At 49.0% G+C, this 20,091-nt stretch overlaps 1 protein-coding gene across 2 annotated transcripts in view; it reads left to right on the top strand.

Annotated features, from left to right (window-relative positions):
• SYN3 (synapsin III) overlaps positions 1 to 20,091 on the top strand; it is a 460,518-nt gene that overhangs the window by 362,170 nt on the left and 78,257 nt on the right. The gene's annotated exons all lie outside the window — the stretch shown is intronic.

Here is a 20,091-nt window from a genome sequence, read left to right as displayed (position 1 = left end):
ATGGTCTTTGAAGCCAAGATTTTCGCTCACCTAGGGCATTGTGGCAATGATGCCACCTCTTTCCCGCTGACATCAGTTATTCGTTGCTCCCCCTGAGCACTCAAGTTTGCCATCTGGGGCCCAGAGTCTCCTCACTACATGACACTGTCCTGCTTTTTGTTCTTGGGAAGGTTGTGCTCTAGATGGAAGAAGTAGACCGTTTCAGCATCCATGATCTTTCTCCCCAAGTTCAGACTATTCTGGGTAGAGTAGACTTTCCCTTGGGTTTTGTGACCTAAGGGAGTCAGAAGGCTGGGATCGGTCACCAACTTCCTGACTTGAACAGATGACTTCCTCTTTCTGAGCAGCAGGTTCTCTTCTGTACAAAGAGTGGGCTGGACCAGAACACCTCTGAGATACCTTCCAGCCTCCGGGAAAGGAAGCGTTAACCCTTGATTATGCAAGGCCTGAGCCCCGCAGCAGCAAGAAGGAATTCCTATTGGCAGGGTCTAGGCCTGGGAGCCTAAGAGGCAGACCTTGCCCATAACTCACATGCCAGTGCCTTCCTGCAGGGGTCTGGCCTCCAAAGGACCAGCCAAAGTCCTCACATCCTTTTGCAAGGAGTAGCAGCCACACTCTTCATCTGCAGTGTGGCACAGGCACTGACCATTGTTGGACTGGTAGACACGTCCCTGGAGGTGCTGGATAGCAGAAATTGTGGAGAGCTGGCCCAGGGGAAAGCCAGGGGAGCTGGGATGGCAGGAGGGCATCCCCATAAATGATTACCAAGAGGAATGAAAGTATTTCAATATTTTGACAACTGGTATAGCCAGGCAGGTGCATAGCCACTGAACATCAGCTCAGCCCTCATCAGGATGCTGCCCTTCCTGTGTACAGCAGGGCAGACCCGGCTGCCGGCAGCAGATTGAAAAATGAACCCCCTCCCAGTCTCTGGGGACCTCACGGAGCCCACGCCTCCCTCACAAGCTTGCTTAACTCCGGGGCCCCACCCCAGGCCTCCCTGGGCATCGGCAAACAGTAGGCACTCTTCCAAACCCTGACTTCATGCTGACCATCAAATCCCCAAGCCAGGGAGGGAGCAATGATGTCATTGTCCCCGTGTTTCAGAAAAGCAATAATCAGACTCGGAAGGGGATCAACTTTCAAGGCAGAAGGCCAAACAGTTTATGTTGGCAAAGGCCTCGGAGGATTGCCTCATAGAAGGAAAGGGCTGGCATGCTCGTGAGCATCATTTGTTATAAGCTGGGAAGCTGCAGTGTCCTTGGAGTCAGGAAAAACCTCGGGGACCCTGTTGAGATGGAAGATGTCGACTCTGAAACAAATGAGCATTAGTGTCATCTCTTCCCGTCAGAGCCCTCTCTTGGGGAGGGAGGGTGCACCTCAAACCTCAAGGAAGAGCCTTTTTCCAACAGAGTTGTGCCACCCCACACTCGACCCAAGTCACTCTTACTATTATAAAGATGTCACCAGTTTTCTCAATTCGAGGAAGTTCCATGAAGGCAGGGACCTTGTTCACTACTGTGTCCTGGCGTCTGGTACAGAGTTGAGAAATCAATAAATATTGGCTGAATTAATGGCAAGGAGGAAAGAGCAATGTACTGGAAAGTAACACTCCTGGCTTCCAGGGATCCAGGGGCATCTCCAGGTCCGCTAGCCAGGCTCTGGCGGGCAGGCTGGGGTGGGGATGAGGGGACTGCCACTGATCGGTGCAGGTGTGTGTCATATATCGAAAAGGATCCATCCTTTGACAACCTTTGACTACCTTCCCCCGTGGTTCACAATCTTGCCTTCATGCTTCTGCTCGTCGTTTATCTTACTGCTAACAACTATCTGGTTCAACCTTTTGTGGTTAAACACTATTGAAAAGGCCCCACTTTGGGAAAATGTATTCAAAGTCCCCCCCCCCCCCCCACCACCACGCCTAAACTGTACTTCTGCTGGGCTCTAATCTGAGCTGGGTCACTTCAGTGACCTTGAGCATGACACTTCCCCTCTCCAGGCCTCAGTTTCCCCTTCTGCATAAAATACAAGATAAACTAGAAGTATCCAATGTCCTTAACGTTTAGGGGGGAGTGTCTCAGCCCCCTTTTAGAAACAGAAGAAGCTGATGGAGGCTCTCCTGAAAAATGCAATTCCTTGCACGAACAGAGGAACATTTCTGCATCCAGTTTCTGGAATCCATGGCGTCCTCGCAGCCCGGCGAGGGAGCCCAGTGTCAGAGCCTTTTGGACTCACTGATCTGTAAGTCCCTCCCAGCTCTGACTTTCTGGAATGTTAACCAAAGTGTGACTGTGAGAAAACACATTCCAGCTGCCCTCCTCTGAGGCCACCGGGGCCCCCACTCAGCTGCCCCTTGGGAATGAAGGAGCCCTGGGCTTTACTTCTGGCCCCACATACAGCCCCTCGTTTTCTCAAGACCCAGGCCTCAAACCAATCCAGGTAGGCCTCACAGAAATGAGGAGGAAGCAAAAGGAAATCCAGGAAGCTCAACCTAAAAGGAATTTCCTCTTCTCTGCTTTTCCCTTCCAATGTGGTCTTTCAAGAGTTTGACAAAGGTAGGGATAGAAGTGGAAAAAAAGGTGCTAAGAGATTTTTTTTAATTGAAGCCCAGAGAAGGAGGTGGAGACGGGCCACAGAATAGAGAGGTCAGGCACAGGGAGACCGGGATGAGCGTGGGTGGGGCCTCTGTGCATTCTCCAGGACAAATTGGACTTTTCCAGCCCGTTGGTTTTCGAAAGCTATTTACGAAGCTGGACTAATCCAGCCCAGCTGTGAGCCTGTAAGTAAACAGGGCCTTTTGTGGAGATTCAGATCCCCCCTCACCAGCCTGTACTTACAGAGCTCACACCATCCGCTCCGTAGGGCAGGCAATCAGGTGTCAAGTTCAGGCGGGAGAAGCTGAATCTGAGTCCAGGACTCAGGCCTGTCTGTCACCACTCTCAACCCGGGCAAGTCTCACCTGGGCGTCAGGATGGTGACATGGATCTGAGCCGGGATGCCTGCTCCCCTTCTTCTCACCTGGGGAAAATTGGGCGTGTTTCTTAATCTCGCTGAGCCTCAGTTTTCCCATCTGCAAAATGGCCACAATAATCAGAGTTGATCCCCAATAGATGCTACAAGCCTTTCCCGGCCATCCCCACAGCTCCTTTATCCGTCTCTCTGGAGCAGAGATGAACATATATGGAGACCTGGAGTGAGCTGGGAAAGAAGCACACCCCTACAAGGGGGAGGGTTTGGAAAAGAGCAGCTCTCCCTGCAGGCTGGAGCAGTCGCCATCCCAGGTGCCTGGCTCAGCCAGGGAAGCAGGGACTGAGTCCCCATTCTCGCCCCCTCAGCCAGGCGCCCTTGCACAGACCACCACCCACACGGCCATGTGCGAGCAGCAGCCACAAAATCAAGGCTCTCCTGCCTACCTCTTGGGCTGAGAGTTTTTAAATTAGAGCTCCAGTCTTTTCGCAAAGTCATTGATCCCCTTTTAAAATATCTAACAAGGGTTAAAAATGGAAGAAAGTCGTTTTCATCTTAGTGTGAGTGTGTTCCTGGTTCATTCCTGCCCTAAGAAAGAGGCAGAAAAAGATGAAAGTGACCAGGACCCAGGCTTTTGTGGCCCTCAGGACAGTTCCATCCTGCCTCACCATCCTAAAGCAGCGGTACCCATCCTTCGACACTAGTGGCACAGCAGAGGGAGACTTCCCCGCTGTCCTCATGCTGTGCCCGAGGGCAGTAGGCTCAGAACCCTGACATCAATTCTGGTGCACAGTCTTAGCCAAAGAAAGCCACAGGCCATCCCAGATTCAGAGGTTGGGAAATAGACTCCATTCCTTGTTTAAGGTCACATTGTAAGGTTATGGACACAGAGGAATCGTTAGCCTGGGACCATCGATGCAATCAACATGCCATGAGTTGAGACGGTGTCTAATGCTGCTGGAGCCTGTATTTTCCAAACCAAAACTTGGAATTGAAGGGCTGACAACGTGACACAAAATTCTCAAATGGGGCTCCCTTGGAAACTCCAGGATGCGTGGTCACATTTATACCTCCACACCACTCTAACACAGCCTGGCCCGGTGACCTCCGCTGAGCACACATCGGTTGATTATCTGATCAGTTCAAAACTCGTTTTTTCAGAACAGGGATGGGACTCCCATGCACATTTTGGAGTCTAAGTCTGATCATTGTTAGCAGGACTCGAACTTTATGGGGCTTCTGATCTAGATGCCATTGAAATGAATACTTTTCATTTTATAAATGTATGAATTAAAGCCAAGGGGTAAAGTGACTTAGCCAAGATCATCTGATTAGGTAGAGCAGTGGTTCTCACACTCACCTGAGCATCTTGTTAAAACGTGGAATCTGAGCAGTAGGTCTAGAGTGGGGCCTGAGAATCTGCATTTCTAACAAGAGCTCAGGCCATAATGATGCTGTGGTCCGGGGACCACACTTTGAGTATCAAGGCTCTAGACTTCCCAGATTCCACTGAGAGAGGACCAGCAGAGAGATGGGAGGCGACACCTGCATTCAGAGCCTCTTTGGCCCTCTGCAGCCCCTCATTTACCAATGAGTATAAACTGGAGCTCAGAGAAAAAACAATTCCTGAGATTGTACAGAAGAGGACCCACTTTCCTCCATCACTAGGCAGCTCCTAGAGAGGTGAGCTCAAGGAGCTGGGGCCACTTTGAATTTCCAGTCCCTCGAGGTAAGGGCATCCTTTCCTGCTGAGAACCCAGGCCATGGGCCATCTTTTCACTTGTTGGGGACTCATGGTGCTGGCCCAAGGGTCTCTAAGTCCCAGGGGCTGAGATTGTCCAGTCTGCTTAGTGATTTGGGAGCTTGGCAGTCTCCATTGTTCTATTACGCAGCCCCTGAACATTCCGTCCAAAGGCGTTTTGGCACGCCGCACGTTTTCAAAATGAAAGGAGGAAAAATTGAACATTGCCCTTGCTCATTTGCCTAATTTAAAAGCATCTAGAAGCTTTTTTTAGAAGGAGGGGAAGAAAACCCATCCATCTGAAATGGAGGAAGCACCTCATCAAGGAGCCAAGAGAGAAATGGAGACATAAGTTTCGAGGGTTGACATATTAATGAACAAATCTTGTGCCTGGTTTGGTTTTTCCCATCCCCTCTCGGCTTAGAAACCACTGCCTTTCTGGAAGCTCCTGGGCTGAGAGGAAATTGCTTTTTCCTAAGGAGAGATCCGACCTCTCCTTGCCCCGCTCCGGCACCCGTGTCCTCCAATTTCACATCAGTTCAGTCCAACCCACAGACATTTGTTGAGGGGCTACTGTGTGTCAGGTGCTGTGCTGGATTCGTTCATTCATCAAAGACTCGGTGATCAGAGACAGCCTTGCGCTATGCATCCATTCACTCAGCAGATGACTATTGCCAGGCATCGTGCCAGCTCTGGGGATAAGGAGGGAGGTGGGTGGGTATGGTCGGGCTACACCTCATCTAGCCAGAGAGACACTCAGTAAGTAATTCTATTGACATATTGCAGTAAGCAGTTACTTGCTGTGACAAGGAGCCACCATAGAGTGTGATGTTGGGAAGACAAAGATTAGAGTCCTTGCTCAGGTCCATCCCTCCTTTCTGTCCCATGGCCAGCTGACTCAGCTGGGCTCCTCCTTGGTGGCACAGCCTGGAGGCAGCATGGAGGAGAAGGTAGGTCCACCACTTACATCCACAGCTGACCTGCCGTCTGCAGGCCCTGGGCCAGGCCGTCCGCCGGACCCCAAGCCCACCTCCGTGAACACACACGCACGTGCCCCTTCCATCTCCCGGACACCAGCTCAAAGTCTTCTTTTCCAAGTGCGAATCTAACGGTGTCGTTGCCCTACTAAAATTCTTCCCTGGGCTTCCCATCACTTGCAGGATTAAGTCCAAACCTCTCAGAACAGTTTACAAGGCTTTGTACAAGTTTCGCTCCAATCTACTTTTCAGCCCCGCGTCCCCTCCTTCCCCATTATTCCTCCTTCTCTCTGAGACAGGGACACCCCGGGGCTCCCCAGGACCACTCAGAGCGAGGGAGGCCCTCTCTTAAAAAATCATTTTATTACAGAAATGTAGAGAGAGCAGGAAGATGGATGTCCATGCACCCATCACCCCACTTCAATACAGGCCCAGTCCTGTCACCTCTAAGCCCCCACCCCACACTGGATTATTTTAAAGCAAATCCAAGCCATTACATCCTTTTATGTGAAAATACTTCAGAATGTACTTCTGAAAGATGAGGACAGCCTTTTTTTTTTTTTTTTTGAGACTCTAGGTTTGTTTTTAAAAATTCCGAAATAGGATAACCAAATTTGTGGCACAGTTTTAATTTGTACGTTTAACAAACCAATGTTTTTAACACAAACACACACATAGGACAACGACTGTGTGGAGAGAGCATTAAAGAGCCCAAATCTGAGTGAAACGTCTCGAATGTGAAACCCCAGCCAGCACCGCTCTCCCAGGATGACCCTCTACTGACCTCTCACCCTTGTGGTGGCCCTGGTATTTGCTGAGTCCTCCAGGAACATTCACACCTTTGTGCCTCTTCCTTTGTGAATGCCTCTGCCTGGAACGCCCTTTCCTCCATTTGACAAACTCCTGTTTGACTGGTGAAGCCCAATGCAAAAGTCCCCTTGTCCATGACACCTCTTCCAACAACCCCCCTTCCCCCGCAGATGAGCACTCACTCTTTTTTGCTTCTACAGCATTTTCTTCATCATTCTCTTGAATGTTTACCTCGTTGAGTCAAAAATCACTCTTTATAAATCTGCTGCCCTCAATAGCCTGGGGGCCCCTTGAGGGTGGGGCCTGAGTCGTCTGTGGCCCCCAGGGCTTGTGTGAAAAGCAGTCTGGTCCCAAAGCATGGATTCTGGCCTCGGCCAACCTGGGCAAGAGATTTCATTCAGTCTTGGTTTTCTGGTTTGTGAATTAGAGAGAGTACCGGCACCACGACAGGGTTCTTGTGAGGACTAAATGAGATGTGTGGAGCTGCCACACGTGGACGCTGAATGACTGTGGGCCTCTGTCGTCGGTGGCCGCACGACCGCTCCCTTCAAGGAGCCCCCACTCCAGAGACAGGTCTTGCCCTTTGGCACGAGGTCCTGGTGTCAGTTTGGGTCCTAGTTGTTTTCCCCTCACCGAGAGATGGTGGAAATTTCCCTGCTCGTGCTGAGCTGCAGTGGAGAGCTATGGACCAGCTCTGCTGCCCCAGGGCTCCTGCTCACCCCTCCCCTTCTGGCTCCCCCGTGCAGGACAGCAAGTCCTGGGAGCCCTGCACCCTTCCCTTGGGGTCCTCTCCACAGACCCTCGGCCCTGTCACTCCCCCTCCACCTCCCAGCCGGGTGCAAAGGAGCGCTTCCCTCGCCCCCCAGGACTGGCCCAGATCTCTAGTCATCCAGCATCCCTGGGAACTTCGTGTTCCTGGAAGTCTCCATCATGCAGGCCAGTCATGACCCAGGATGGGTCTCAAGGCTTTGCTTTCAGCTACATCCACTTCCACACCTTCACCTGAAGAACTTACGGAGACTCCAGGCTCTGTCGCATTGAGATGCTGTCCCAGGCCTGCCTAGGCCCCCACCCCTTCTCTAGGGGTGCAGGGGCGCCTCCTCTGGCCCAGCCATGTGGCATGGGAGGATGAGCATGAACCCCAGACTGGCCCTCTTCTCCCCAGATCTCCACTCCCTGCAGGCACGTGGGAAAAGAGACTGTCTTCCTCTTCTCTGAACCCTGGGGTGATGTTAGCTGGGTTTAACCCTGCGTCACGGCCAGGCTTTGAGACCCATAGCATCCCTTTATTAGAGCGTGCATTCCCATAGAGCGGCTCCCCAGAGGAGAGCAGGGTTTCCACCTGGTGGTCGTTCTCCCTGCCTCTAGAAGGAGGCAGCCCTGAGATGGAACCGGGACCTGCCACTTACCATCACTGTGACTGTGTGTCTGTGGTCCCTGTTGTGAGGCTCCCACGGGAACCGCTCGTCAGCCCTGAGCAGAGTGTCTATCACGGTCAACTCCCCATAAAGGGTACGTGTGTTTTTTTAAGCTTCCCACCATCCTTCCTCATTAAACGGTGGGGCTTTTTCAACATTTGTCCGGAACTTTCAGACTAAAAGGCTCCCTGGCGTCAGGAGCTGCTTCCACAGGGCAGGCACAGCCTGTGTTCCATGAAAGAAATTTTTTAAAAAGTGGAGAAGCCAGGCTGGGACAGAAGTAATCCTGATTTGGAAGGGACCCTCCCTCTGCAGTTGAAAGCTTGGTTTCACAGCTTCATTTTGTGGCCTTGGGCAACTGCCTTCTTTCTGCACCTCAGTTTCCTTATTTGTAAAGTGGAGGCAACGGCCGCCGCCTTTTATGTCTCATCAGTGCTGACTACAAGGCGGGGCAAAGCAGAGATTGAAGGATGGTAGCTGGAGGCGTGACCTTGTGTGGGGCTCCGCCCCTCCGGGCTCACCTTCCTCCTCAAGGCGATGAAGGAGCTGTGTTGTGCTGGGTCCCTTCCCTCGTCCAACCCACTCAGGGAGGGTGGGGCTCCTCTCTCTGTCAGGTCAAGCTGGAGACCCTGTTACAGCGTGATGAAGAAGAGTGGGGCATCTTAGTGGCTGGGATGACCCTAAAGGGTCATCAGATCTCTCCACTGTGTCCAGAGCTGCCTGACCCCAGACCCAGGAAGGAGCTGGAATGACCCTCGTCCATCTTTCCCTTCAGTCTCAGAGCCGTCACCTCGAGACATCCTCCCTGTTGCCAGCACACATCCATCTGCTGCAGATTTACGCCCACACGGGTGACCCATTAAACCCCTGCCAGCCTCGAGCATGGAAACCCAGATTCCTCTCGGCAGGTGTCACCTTGGAAAGCCTAGAGCAGTGTGGAAGGGCGACAGAGCAGCCGTTGCAAGCATAGCGGTGTGTTACACTCAAAACACCCATAGCCAGCAGGAGTCTAGCCTTCCCTCTGGGCCCAAATAAGTGCCCATGGATATTAACTCACTTAAACCCTGGGGATCATACTACTTTTAGCACTATTTATAAATGCAGAAATTGAGGCACAGAGAAGCGAAGTAACTTGCCCAAAAACACACAGCTCAGCAGTGGTGGAGCCCAGTGCTCAGCCCAGGCAGCCCGTTCCTTTAAGGGCTCACTATGGTCTGCAGCCTCTTCCAGAGAGGCAGGAAGCAGGAAAGAGAGGTTAAAGAAAGGGCGGGTGCCCTAGCAGGGTCTGAATAAGGACAGAAACACCAAGAGAATACCAGTCACCTGGCGTGGCAGAAGTTCAAGAGAGGGGAGAGGGCACCTCTAAACTCAGCTCATCGATATGTAATAACACTGATGCTGGTGGTACTAGTAATAATAGCACCTAACGTTTCTACAGCTCTCAGTACTCTACATTTCTGCATTCACTCAACAAACTTAGTCAGATACTTACAAAACGCCTGCTATGTGCTGGGCAAATGATGAACAAAATGAATAGCGGCCTTGCCCTCACGGAGCTCAAACAAAAACACACGAAAAGAAAGGTATAAGGGCAATCACAATTGTAGCTTTGTTTGGAGGATTGTAAAATGCACACCTCAAACTTCCTCTCTGAGCTGCTTCAAAGTCAGCCATGAGCGTTTGGAGAATTAAGGTCATTTCCAGAAGAGAAGGGACAATGATCTTGTAAGGAGGAGGGGGAACCAGAGATAACTTTCTCTTTTTTGCTCTGCTCGTGGGTACCCAATACCGATGTTTCTTGATACTTCCTTCTTTGGCTCCTAAACATTCTTCCTTCTTAGCCCTTTTCTTTATCAACTTGTTCATGGGATGACAAAGTCAGCAAGAATGTGCCGGAAGCTGAGATCTTGCTTGCTCCAATAATTGGACTGACAATCTGATTCGGGCCCTCTGCTTGCAAAGACTGAAGAAACAGTGGGGAACGAGGCAGACAAGGTCTGACACACACAGGATGCAAGTACCTGCAAGCCAGCGTTGGTTTCCCAGGAAAATATCCTCCTCTCTCCCAAGTGTTATAAATCCACGAGATGCCCAGCCGGATATTGTAATTATTTCCCATCCATGGTATTGCCAAAGTATTATTATTGTTCATATAGTAGTATTATATGTAGTTCATATAGTAATAATACTACTATAAAGTAGTATTATTGTTCACTGAAACTTGCTAAGACATTCGTTTGCCTTCCTAGTTTGCAGTCACTGGAAATACACATCCAGGCCATTCCAAGATATATTTAAAAGTCAGGCACCATCCGTACAATGGAATATTATTTGCAATAAAAAGGAATGAAGTACTCATATGTGCTTTAACGTGGATGACCCTTGAACACATAGGCTAAATGAAAGAGGCCAGCCACAAAAGGTCACATATTGTATGATTCCATTTATATGATTTTCCAGAATATGCAAATCTATAGACGCAGAAAGTAGATGGTTGGCTGCCAGTGGCTGGAGAGAGAGATGAGTTAGGGAGTGACTGGTAATGGGTGTGGGGTTTCTTTTTGAGTGATGAGAGTGTTCTGGAATTAGATAATAGCGATCAGAGTTGTACAACTCTGTGAATTTGCTACAAACACTGAATTGTACGCTTTAAAAAGGGTGATTTTTATGGTATGCATTCTATCTCAAGAAAGCTGTTATTTTTAAAAAACTTAGGCAATATCACTGGGGCTGCGAAAGGTCAGATCTCACTGAATTAAATGAAAGGTTAAGCAAGATTTAGAGGATAAAAACCGGGCAGCATGCAATTATCAAAGTCTGAGAACATTTCTGCAACGAAAATAAGTACATAGAGTCGTTCTGGCCATAAGGAATGTCAGCTCAATCCATTATATCAATTTATGATAATTTTTAAAATAATTTCTAAGCAGATTTTTACAATATGTAGGACAAAAAGGAAAGCTTTAAAAAAGAAAAGGAAAATGTCCATCGCTGCATCAGGTGGTAATTTGGGGTTTTTTGGAGTCATTTTAAGGAAATTTTAGTTTAAATTACCCCCAGAGAATTCCCGGCTCGGACCCAGGTATAGTAGCATGTCTTTGACACGCAAACTCAAATCTTCACAGCACCCTTACTTGCTGGTGCGCCTGATGCATTTCCAGATAAAGCAACTGAGACCCAAGGGGCTAGGAGACTGGCCTGAGGATGCTGTGGTAGGAAGTGACGCTAACATTTAAATCCACGCCTGCCTTTCCTCTCCCTCCTCATTCTGTGACATCCCACAACTAGAATTTCCCTGAACCGGAGGAAATGGTATCTCCCTTTGCTTATGGCTCCGCGTAAGCAGTGTTTGTTCTTTGCAACATCAACAAGAGTACCTTTAACCAAAATTTTACATTTACTTCTAATCTTAAAGACATTACATTGTGAACAAAAACTGAAGCTAAGAAATGTGGATCCTGAAGTAGTGCAATTATTATTTAGCTATTTTCTGAAGTCACAAGGAAGAGGAACAATAATTCCCTGTATTAGGGATCATCTGATTTGTCAAGGGGGCTTTTCCCCACCTAGAGACGGAGCTGGAACAAGCTTGTGAATAAAAGTGAATTATGATGGAAAACCTGGGGGGTGAAATTCTGTAATGGCCTGTACTCATGGTCTTCGGCCCCGGAGACCATTGAGACCCTCCTCAGGGGCACAGTTTCTCTGGGATGTTGTCTGAATTGTGAATTCACCCAGGAGAATCCTCGCGGGAGACAGGCTGGCAGCCTGAGCCTGTCCTGTGCCCTAAACATCACACGGCGAGAACGAGAAAAGCATCTTTGCAGACAAATATTGCCATCCTATCAGCGTGTTTACTTCTGACTATTCCGTTTCTCAGGGAAACAGGAAATGTAAGAGAAAGGAATGTTTGTACTTTGGTAGGGCAGGTTTAGTTTAATTTTTCTAAATACGCTTCCAGTATTTTTCCAAGACACATGAAGGGGAGGAGGTGATCATGGGGGTTCAGGGGGGTGATGCTCAGGGCAGAGGGGGTTGAGCGGGGCGGTGACACCACAGACCTCCTTCAGCAAACATTTCCTGCGCCCCTCCTGTGTGCCAGACCTGGATCTAGGGTAGCTAGAATGAAGAAGGCAGACAGGATCTCTATCTTGGGCACCCAGGTGGAGGGTGGACTGTTGACTGAGGTCAGGATACAGGAAGAGGAGAGAGCATTTTTGAGAGAAGTTCATAAGATTGTTGGGAAAAGCCAAGTTGGAGATGCCTGTGGGACCACATGGGGGCCAGGTTCAGGAGGCGGGTCTGTAACTCAGGAGAGGCTGAGAGTTCAGAGATGAGCAACAACAGACACAGACCCACAGCTTCTCAGAGAGCTTACAGTCTAGGGAGGGAGTCAGACATTCATCCAGCAATCACATGGATAAATGAAAAATGGCAGAAATGTTAAGGGGAAAGAGGGGAGCAGGCTACAACCTACACAAAGAGTTGAGAGCCAGCTTCTTTGGGAAGTGAGATTGGAGGTTCAATTTGAATGGAAGGATTAGGGAGAGCTCCAGGCAATATGAATAGCATGTGCAAAGGCCCTGTGGCCAGAGGGAGCAAAGCTAGTATCAGAGTCATAAAGAAAGCCAGTAAGGCTGGGACAGGGAGGCTGACGGGAGCATGGGGAAGAGGCGCTTGGGGAAGAAGGCAGGAGCTCCTCCTCCTACAGAGCCCTGTAACGTGGTCAGGAGTTTTGTCCTGACACGTTTCAGTCATCTGAGTGGCATGTCATAGCTCTGTCATAACATTAAAGGATTGGAAAGGACTGTGAAAGGACATCTTGTCCATTGTCCTCCCTCCAGACAGGAATGTCTTTGCGTGCAGGGCTTAAATTCCAAGGAGAGCCTGTCAGACACCATCCACCAAGGTAAAGGTTTATCAGGCAGCCGCCGGGATGTTTCTGTTTCTCTTTTGAATGAGTCTTTTTAAAATGCCCATAACAAACCCTGTATCCGGTCTGTCAAAGGCTTCATCACGCTCCCTGATCACAACCTGGGCTTCCTTCCCCTCTCCTCTCCCCTTCCTGTTACCAAGGAGTGACTCAGTCCTGTCGATCAGCCTCTGACGCCCCCTACCCACCGTTGTCCCCGTGTCCCTGAGATCCCAGATGTGAAGGGAATGGGAGCAAGCATAAATTGCTGTCCTACTACGGGCCAGGCCTTGGCCATCCCCTAACTCGATTTAAGCCTCTTCACTAGCAGTAACCACTTAGTGATCAACTTCTTTTATAACGTCAATTCCTCAAGCCACCTTCCTACTTGGCGGATGAGAAAACTGAGTCACAGAGTGGTCAGGGACTTGCTCAAGGGCTCGTAACCACAGGTGATGGAGCTGGGTGTCCTCTGGCTGGTCCTCTGGCTCCAAAGCTCATGCCGTGAACTGCTTGGTTGTGACAGTCGCTGGTCCCGTGCTAATGAGTCTGCTGGCCTCCTCCTGCCCCCACCCCCCCCCCCCCCGGCCCCATCAAATCAACTGCGTGGACACAGTTCTGGGCACGGGAAGCCCTCGCTGATGGGCGGCAGGATCATCCAGGAGCAGCACCGTGTGGTCGCAGGCCAGTAGGCTCTGGTCAAACCCTAGCTCCTCCACTTTCTTGCTGAGTGACCCTAGGCAAGAAACCTCCCCTCTCTTGGCCTCCGTTTCTGTGTAGTATGTAAAACGGGGATAAAATAGGGGCCACCCCATAGAAGTGTCAGGAGCTTTACCTGGGGCGACAGAGGCAGTGCTGGGCACCTTGTCTGCTATGTTGTAAGTGCTCCCAAGATGGGAGCTGCTGATAGCATGGCCTCCAGTAAGGCCTTCCTCAACCTCTCTGTCCACGTCTACCCTCCGCACCCAAACCCTCCACGGCCGCCCAGGGCCCGTGGAATTCAGTCTGAATTCCTACCTCTGGTATAGGGGCCCCCTAAGCTTGTCACTCCCTGTATCTCCACCCGAAATCTCACTGTTTCCCCAACAAGCCTCTGCTCAAACCCACTGTATCAGCAACTTGTCCCCAGATTCTTTCAGACTCTGCCTGTCTGCACATGACGCCTCTCCCTGTCACGGGAGACTTCGTCTGACACCCGTTCGACAAATATGCCGCATACATGGCGTCTGCTGCGTGCTGGGCCTTCTGAGGAGCCTGGAGATGCAGCGGGAAACAAAATGAGCAGAGCACCTGGCTTTGTCAGAGCACCCAAAGGGGCAGGAGGAGACGGGCAATGAGGAAATAAATGCATCATTACGAATGGTGGCTAGTGCTGTGAAGATGTGATAAAGATGACAGGAAGCATCTACTTCAGACCAGTAGTCAGGGGAGCACTCCCTGGGGACAGAGTATTTCAGCTGAGACCTCAAGGAGAAGGGATTGGCGTAGAAGAGAATATTAGGAAGAGTCTTTCAGAGAAAGGGAAGCAGCATGTGCAAAGGCCCTGTGGCAGGTAGGAGCATGGCCCATTCAGTAAAGAACTGAAAGGTCTGTGGGTCGGAACATAACCGGTAGGCAGAGGTTGGGGTGGGGAAGAGAGAGAAACACAAGATGAGACTGAAGAGGTAGAAAAGAGTGAGATCAGGTGGGGCCTCACAGGCATGGAACAGAGGCCCGGCTCATCCTGGAATCTTCCCAGAACTCTTTCGTCCTTGATTTCCTCCTCCAGACTCTTCCAGGCCTTGGACCGGACACTGTACATAGCTGAATCTCCAGAGAGTCATGGATGTAGAGGGAATTGTCTCCTTTAGTGGGAAGCTGCACCAGACCACTCAGGGCCTGGTTCTCCAGTTCCGTGGCCTGAAGACGAGATTGATCCAGTGCTGATGTGAGCCCATACTGCTCTGACTGCAACTCCCCAAGAGAATGCCCAGCATGAGCACTGGGCCCCCCCCGCCCCCATTTTGGTGTCTTGGGAGACTTTTGAATAGGACCCTTATCAGGGTGGGGATCTGGTTTCAAAAATTGAGCTGCCCCTGCTAACCAGACAGCAGCCTCTCTCGCCTTTGGGCGGTGCTGAACTCTGGAGCCCCCGGGGGCATGTGAGCCGGGCCAGGGAGCCTGTGAGAGACTGGTGCTGGCTCCACATCCCCAGGGGAACTCAATAAAGCTATTGTTGGGAAGGGAAGAGAGAAAATAGCCAGCAAGATGTGTTCTGTCCTCTGTGACCTGTCTGTGTTTGGGGAGGGGATGGCATGTGGCAAATGAGTGGAAGTGGGAATGGCCTTTGAAATCCATTTGAACGGCTTGGGAAGGGAAGGGAGGGGAAGGCGGAGAAGACAAGGGTGGCACTGGAGATGCTCCACCGTTCCTTAACTGCTGACCTCCGACAGATGGCTTGCCTCTGATTTCTTGTCTATCACATGGGGCAGGGGAAGAATGCTAACATATATAAAGTGCCTGGTACCACTCCTGGCCTTTATGAGACACTCAATAAATATAGTTGTTCCCAGCCTGAGAGATTATACCGTGGGTGGACCCACCCAGTGTGCAATACCATGGCACCCACTTTCATTTCTTGAGCTCTAACAACTGACTTTAGAAAGTCCCCAAATTCTGCTCATTCTCCCCTTGAAAAGCCTGACCTCTAGGAATTCAGACTCTAGTTTATAAGGACTTCTGTACAAAGATGTTTAGTGAAGTCTTGCTTGTAGCAGCAGAGAGAGAGAGAGAATAATAGAAATGTCCATCAATAGGAAAATGGCTGAGGAATTGTAGCACACGAGTCCTGTGGAATATTGTGAAACTGTTCAATCTAGTGGGTTAGGATTGTATCTATTGACACAGGAGGCAGGGTGTGTGTATGGTATGAAATTAAGTGAAAAGAGCCACTTTTGAAAAAACAAAGATCAGTCTCAACCGTGTATGTGTACACATGTGTGCAAAGACTCACATGGCAAATGATGATGGGCGGGAATACACACCAGACACAGCAGGCAGGTGAGATGAGTTACCTGGGCTGGGGAGTGGGGAAGGGGTATAAGAAAAAAAGTTTGCGGCAAAAATAGAAAAAACTTACGGTGTAAGGTTATGTAAGAAGATAGATATAAAATTGTCACTAATATTATTGCAGAATATTTGGGGATTTTTTTTTATTGGACGTGTAAAGGAGATTATAAAGTAATGTGGACCAAAACTAACACTGATTTGATTAGAGGGTGAGATTTTGGACAATCTTGATCTTGAATGTCTATGGTCATTTGATCAGAATTATTTCATTTAAAAAGTGTCACTTAAAAGAAAAGCTCTTGGAAGTGCCCCCATTCTCTCCACCATCCCCATCCCAGTCCAGACTGGGATTACAGCCAACTTTGTGTTGGTTCTAATCAATTCCAAATTAGTCCCTGGTCCTTCCGTCTCTCCCAATACGGTTCATCTTGCCCACAGCGGGCAGGTCCCTCTCCTGTTCCAGAACCAAGCTTTTTCCCCATGGCCCATCCAAGCAGCCTAAACTCTTCCCTTTAGCTTTTAAAGTCCCCAATAATCTGGTCCCAAATTGCCTTTTCCTTCTCCCCAACATTGGCCCACAGCCCTGCCAGCTGGTCTGAAAAAAAAATGCTGTTCTCCACCAAAGGAAAAAATGGCAAAGGAAACTTTCCCCCAGGATCAGGAAAACTCACTGCTTTAAACGAATTTTTGAAGTATTTTCTTTGAAATATCTTACCGTAAACTCTCAGATTCTTCTAGATTGAGTTTCCGCGTCCTATAAATCCAGATACAATTTCTACTCCCACTATTTCTGACAATTAATATATTCCTCCAATTTTATTTAAGAATGCTGGAAAAGGGCACTCAGTTCTAATATATAATTCTATTTAGCAATCATGTCCTAAATAACTTTGTTACCGATAAACTCATATTGAGTATCATAAAATAAATGCTTGCTTCCTATGGGTCTTTGTTCGTTAGAGCTCATGAAGACTCTAGATACCCACCATGGGAGACCACAGGACTCTGCACCATTCACCCCATGAGGAATGTGGAGCCTGCCCTCCACCCACCTACAACCTCCTCATCCTTCAGAATCCTTCTTGGAGCCTTCATTTCCTATAGAGAATTGCTCACGACTCCACCCAGCCCAGCCTTGTCTGCCATGCTGCCCTTTTCTGCTCTTTCATTGTATAGCCCGCCTCTCCAGAATAAGAAATCTTATCTCCATTTTCTGCGTGTCCTGCACAGCACAAAGCACAGAGCCAGCCACATAGTTCTCACTCACTCAGCACCCACTGAACTGACTAGATTGGATAGTGTTTGATTGATCATTATGATCGGGGGAAAGCATTTGCTGCACCCTGGATATGCCTATGGTCCCCAGGGAAGGGTGCCTTGGTAGAGAGAGTGCTGGATTGAGGATCAAAACCCATGAGCTTGACTCCTGGTCTGCTACTCACACAGTAGCATGAAAACAATTAGTTTCTAGGAGGACACGTGTTAGTTTCCTGTTGATGCTCCAGCAAATTTAGCATCTCAGAACAGTTCTATAGATCAGAGGTCCAGGATGGCATGACCAGGTTCTCTGCTCCAGGTCTCATAAAGCCAAAATCAAGATGCTGGCTCACTGCGCCCTCCTCTGGAGTTTAAGATTCCCTTCCAAGCTCAGTCTTGCTATTGGCCAATTTCAGTTCTTTGTGGCTGTAGGTCTGAGGTCCCCACTTCTTTGGGGGCTACCAACTGGGGGCTGCCTTCAGCTCCTGGGGGCTGCCCACATTCCTTCTCACGAGGCAGCTCTGTCTCCAAGCAGCAATGTGTGTTGAGTCTTTCTCATGCTTTGAATCTCTCTGCCTTCCTCTTCTGCTGCCAGCCTGAGAAAGCTCTCTGCTTCTAAGGCCTCGCGTGATCCGATTAGTTCATCCCAGATAACCTCCCTATTTTAAGTTCCCCTGTACCGTATAACAGAGAACAATCACTATATGACGATCTCATTGCACTGACAGACTCAGGGATTAGGGGGGACATCTTGGGGAGCATTCCTAGAAATTCTACCTACCACCACGTGGTAACATGGGGGCCAGAAAAGATTGCTGCTAAGCTTCTTTCAGATTAAAATTGCCAAGCTGTAATCACCTCTGATTACTCTCCCTGGTGTAGTCCCCTGATTTTCCTTTATTGGACTCAGTTTCCTCTCTCCCACACCACCAGGTGCTGCCAAGCTGGGGTCTCTGCTCTCCTTCCTCCCTCATCCAGCCTTCCTTTTCTTGCCCCTCAAGGCCAGCGTGAGCCCCTCCCTCCCCTCCATTCTACTTTGCACTTTGGGTTTGAACCTCCACGTGGCGCTAGCTGCTTTACATTCCTCATTTCATTTCTTCTTCCCCCAACAATCCTGTGCATTAGGCATTCTCATCCCATTTTGCAGGTTAGAGAACTAAGGTTCAGAGTAAGTTTAACTCCAAGATCCAGGTTCCTTCCCATACCCATGAGGGTGTGGGGAAAGGAACAGGCTGGGAGAGGGGAGGGGAAGAGAGAGAGTGCCTATTCCCCTTACCTGAAGCTCCACATTAAATGAGATGGAGGGGAAGCCTCAGTAGTGACCTGGGCAATTCTTGGATGGCTGGGGGTGTCTAGGGTCTGTGAGTGCATGGGTAGGTGTGACGATTCTGCTGGGGAACAAAAGCCACTTGGTAAAAACACACCCAGTCATTCTACTTCACATCCCACACGTTGGTCAAATTTAAGTCTTTCAACCTAAAGTGTTGAGAGTTCTTTCCCTGCCCATGAGAGCAGAAGTCAGTACAACCACTTTGGCGAGCAATTTGGCAATCTCTAGCAAAGCTGAGACGAGCATTGCCCTGACCCAGCAATTCTGCTCCCATGCCTGTGTCCCAGAGAAGCTCCCCTATGGATGCAGAAGAGATTGTGTTCAAGAATGTCCATACTAGTGCTCTCTATAATTGGCAAAATAGAAATGACTTACATGTTCACCAGCAGGAAACGGACAAATGGTGATGTGTTCCTAAAATGGAATACTACACAGCAATAAAAAATGAATCAGAGCTATATATAGCAACATACATGAATCTCACAAACATAATGTATGAAAAAAGCTGTTGAGGAATAGGTTCTTTTGATAACCACTTACATAAAGTTTTAAAATGTGTAATATATATTGCTTGAGAATTATATGTAATAGCTAAAATAGGAATAAATGCAACGGAATAATAAACACGGAATTCATATAATGGTTACCTCTGGGATGGGAAGGTGGTAAGAAAGAAGTACCCCAGGGGCTGCGACTGTTTGGACGATGGTTTATTTCCCAAGCTGGGGAATGCCCATGATATTGCTCCTAAGTCTTTCTTTTTTCATATGTGGATTATTTCATAATAACTGTTAAACTGACAAATAATTACCACTGGGAACATGCTTATCTCATAACATTAAGTGGAAATAGCAGGAAGCAAATTTGGATATGCACTATACACCCAGATTTATAGAGCAGAACAAATGAAAAGAAAAAATAGATTAAAAAAAAAAGAAGAAGATCAGTAGATAACACACCACAACTGTTAAAAGTCCAAGGGTGACTCTTATTGTCTTCTTTATGCATAGCAACAGAACACCTATCATATTCTCCAAACTTTTTATAGTAAGTTCATATTGCTTTTGGAATCAAAAACAAATACTGCCTTTTTTTTAAAGATGCATTTGTTCTCTCTAGATTCCAGGATATTGTCCATTCTAGCCTGAAATCAGGGGAATTTTTTATTGAGCCTCTACTGCAGGAAGCCCTTGGGCTGGAACTTCGAGGACACTGTTCGCATGCGGCTTGGGGTCTGACAGACCCGAGTTCCAGTCCCAGCTCCGCCCCTTCCCAGCAGCTGCCTTGAGTCTCAATCTTCTTATCTGTGAAATGAGATCAGAGGCGAAATGAGGTGAAGTCCATCGAATGGCTTTGTGACCCACGGCAGGCCTTTCCGCAGCAGCTACTGCAGCTCCTCCGTGTCAGGCTGGGCGCTGGGCACCAAGATGGAACAGCTGGGCTCCTTCTCTCAAGGCACCCAGAGCGTCAGGACAGACAGCACTGTCAGGGGACAATCCAGGACAGAGCGACAGGCGCCAGAACAGATAACTGCGTACCACAGAGAGTGGGACATGACTACCCCTGGCTGGGGCTGAGCCAACGTGGGGAGTGATATTATTACTAAATAACTAAGTTCCCCCCTTCCTAGC

The sequence above is a fragment of the Equus caballus genome, chromosome 28, assembly GCF_041296265.1.
Source record: "Equus caballus isolate H_3958 breed thoroughbred chromosome 28, TB-T2T, whole genome shotgun sequence".
Taxonomy (NCBI): domain Eukaryota; kingdom Metazoa; phylum Chordata; class Mammalia; order Perissodactyla; family Equidae; genus Equus; species Equus caballus.
This window is presented reverse-complemented; position numbering and strand designations above follow the sequence as displayed.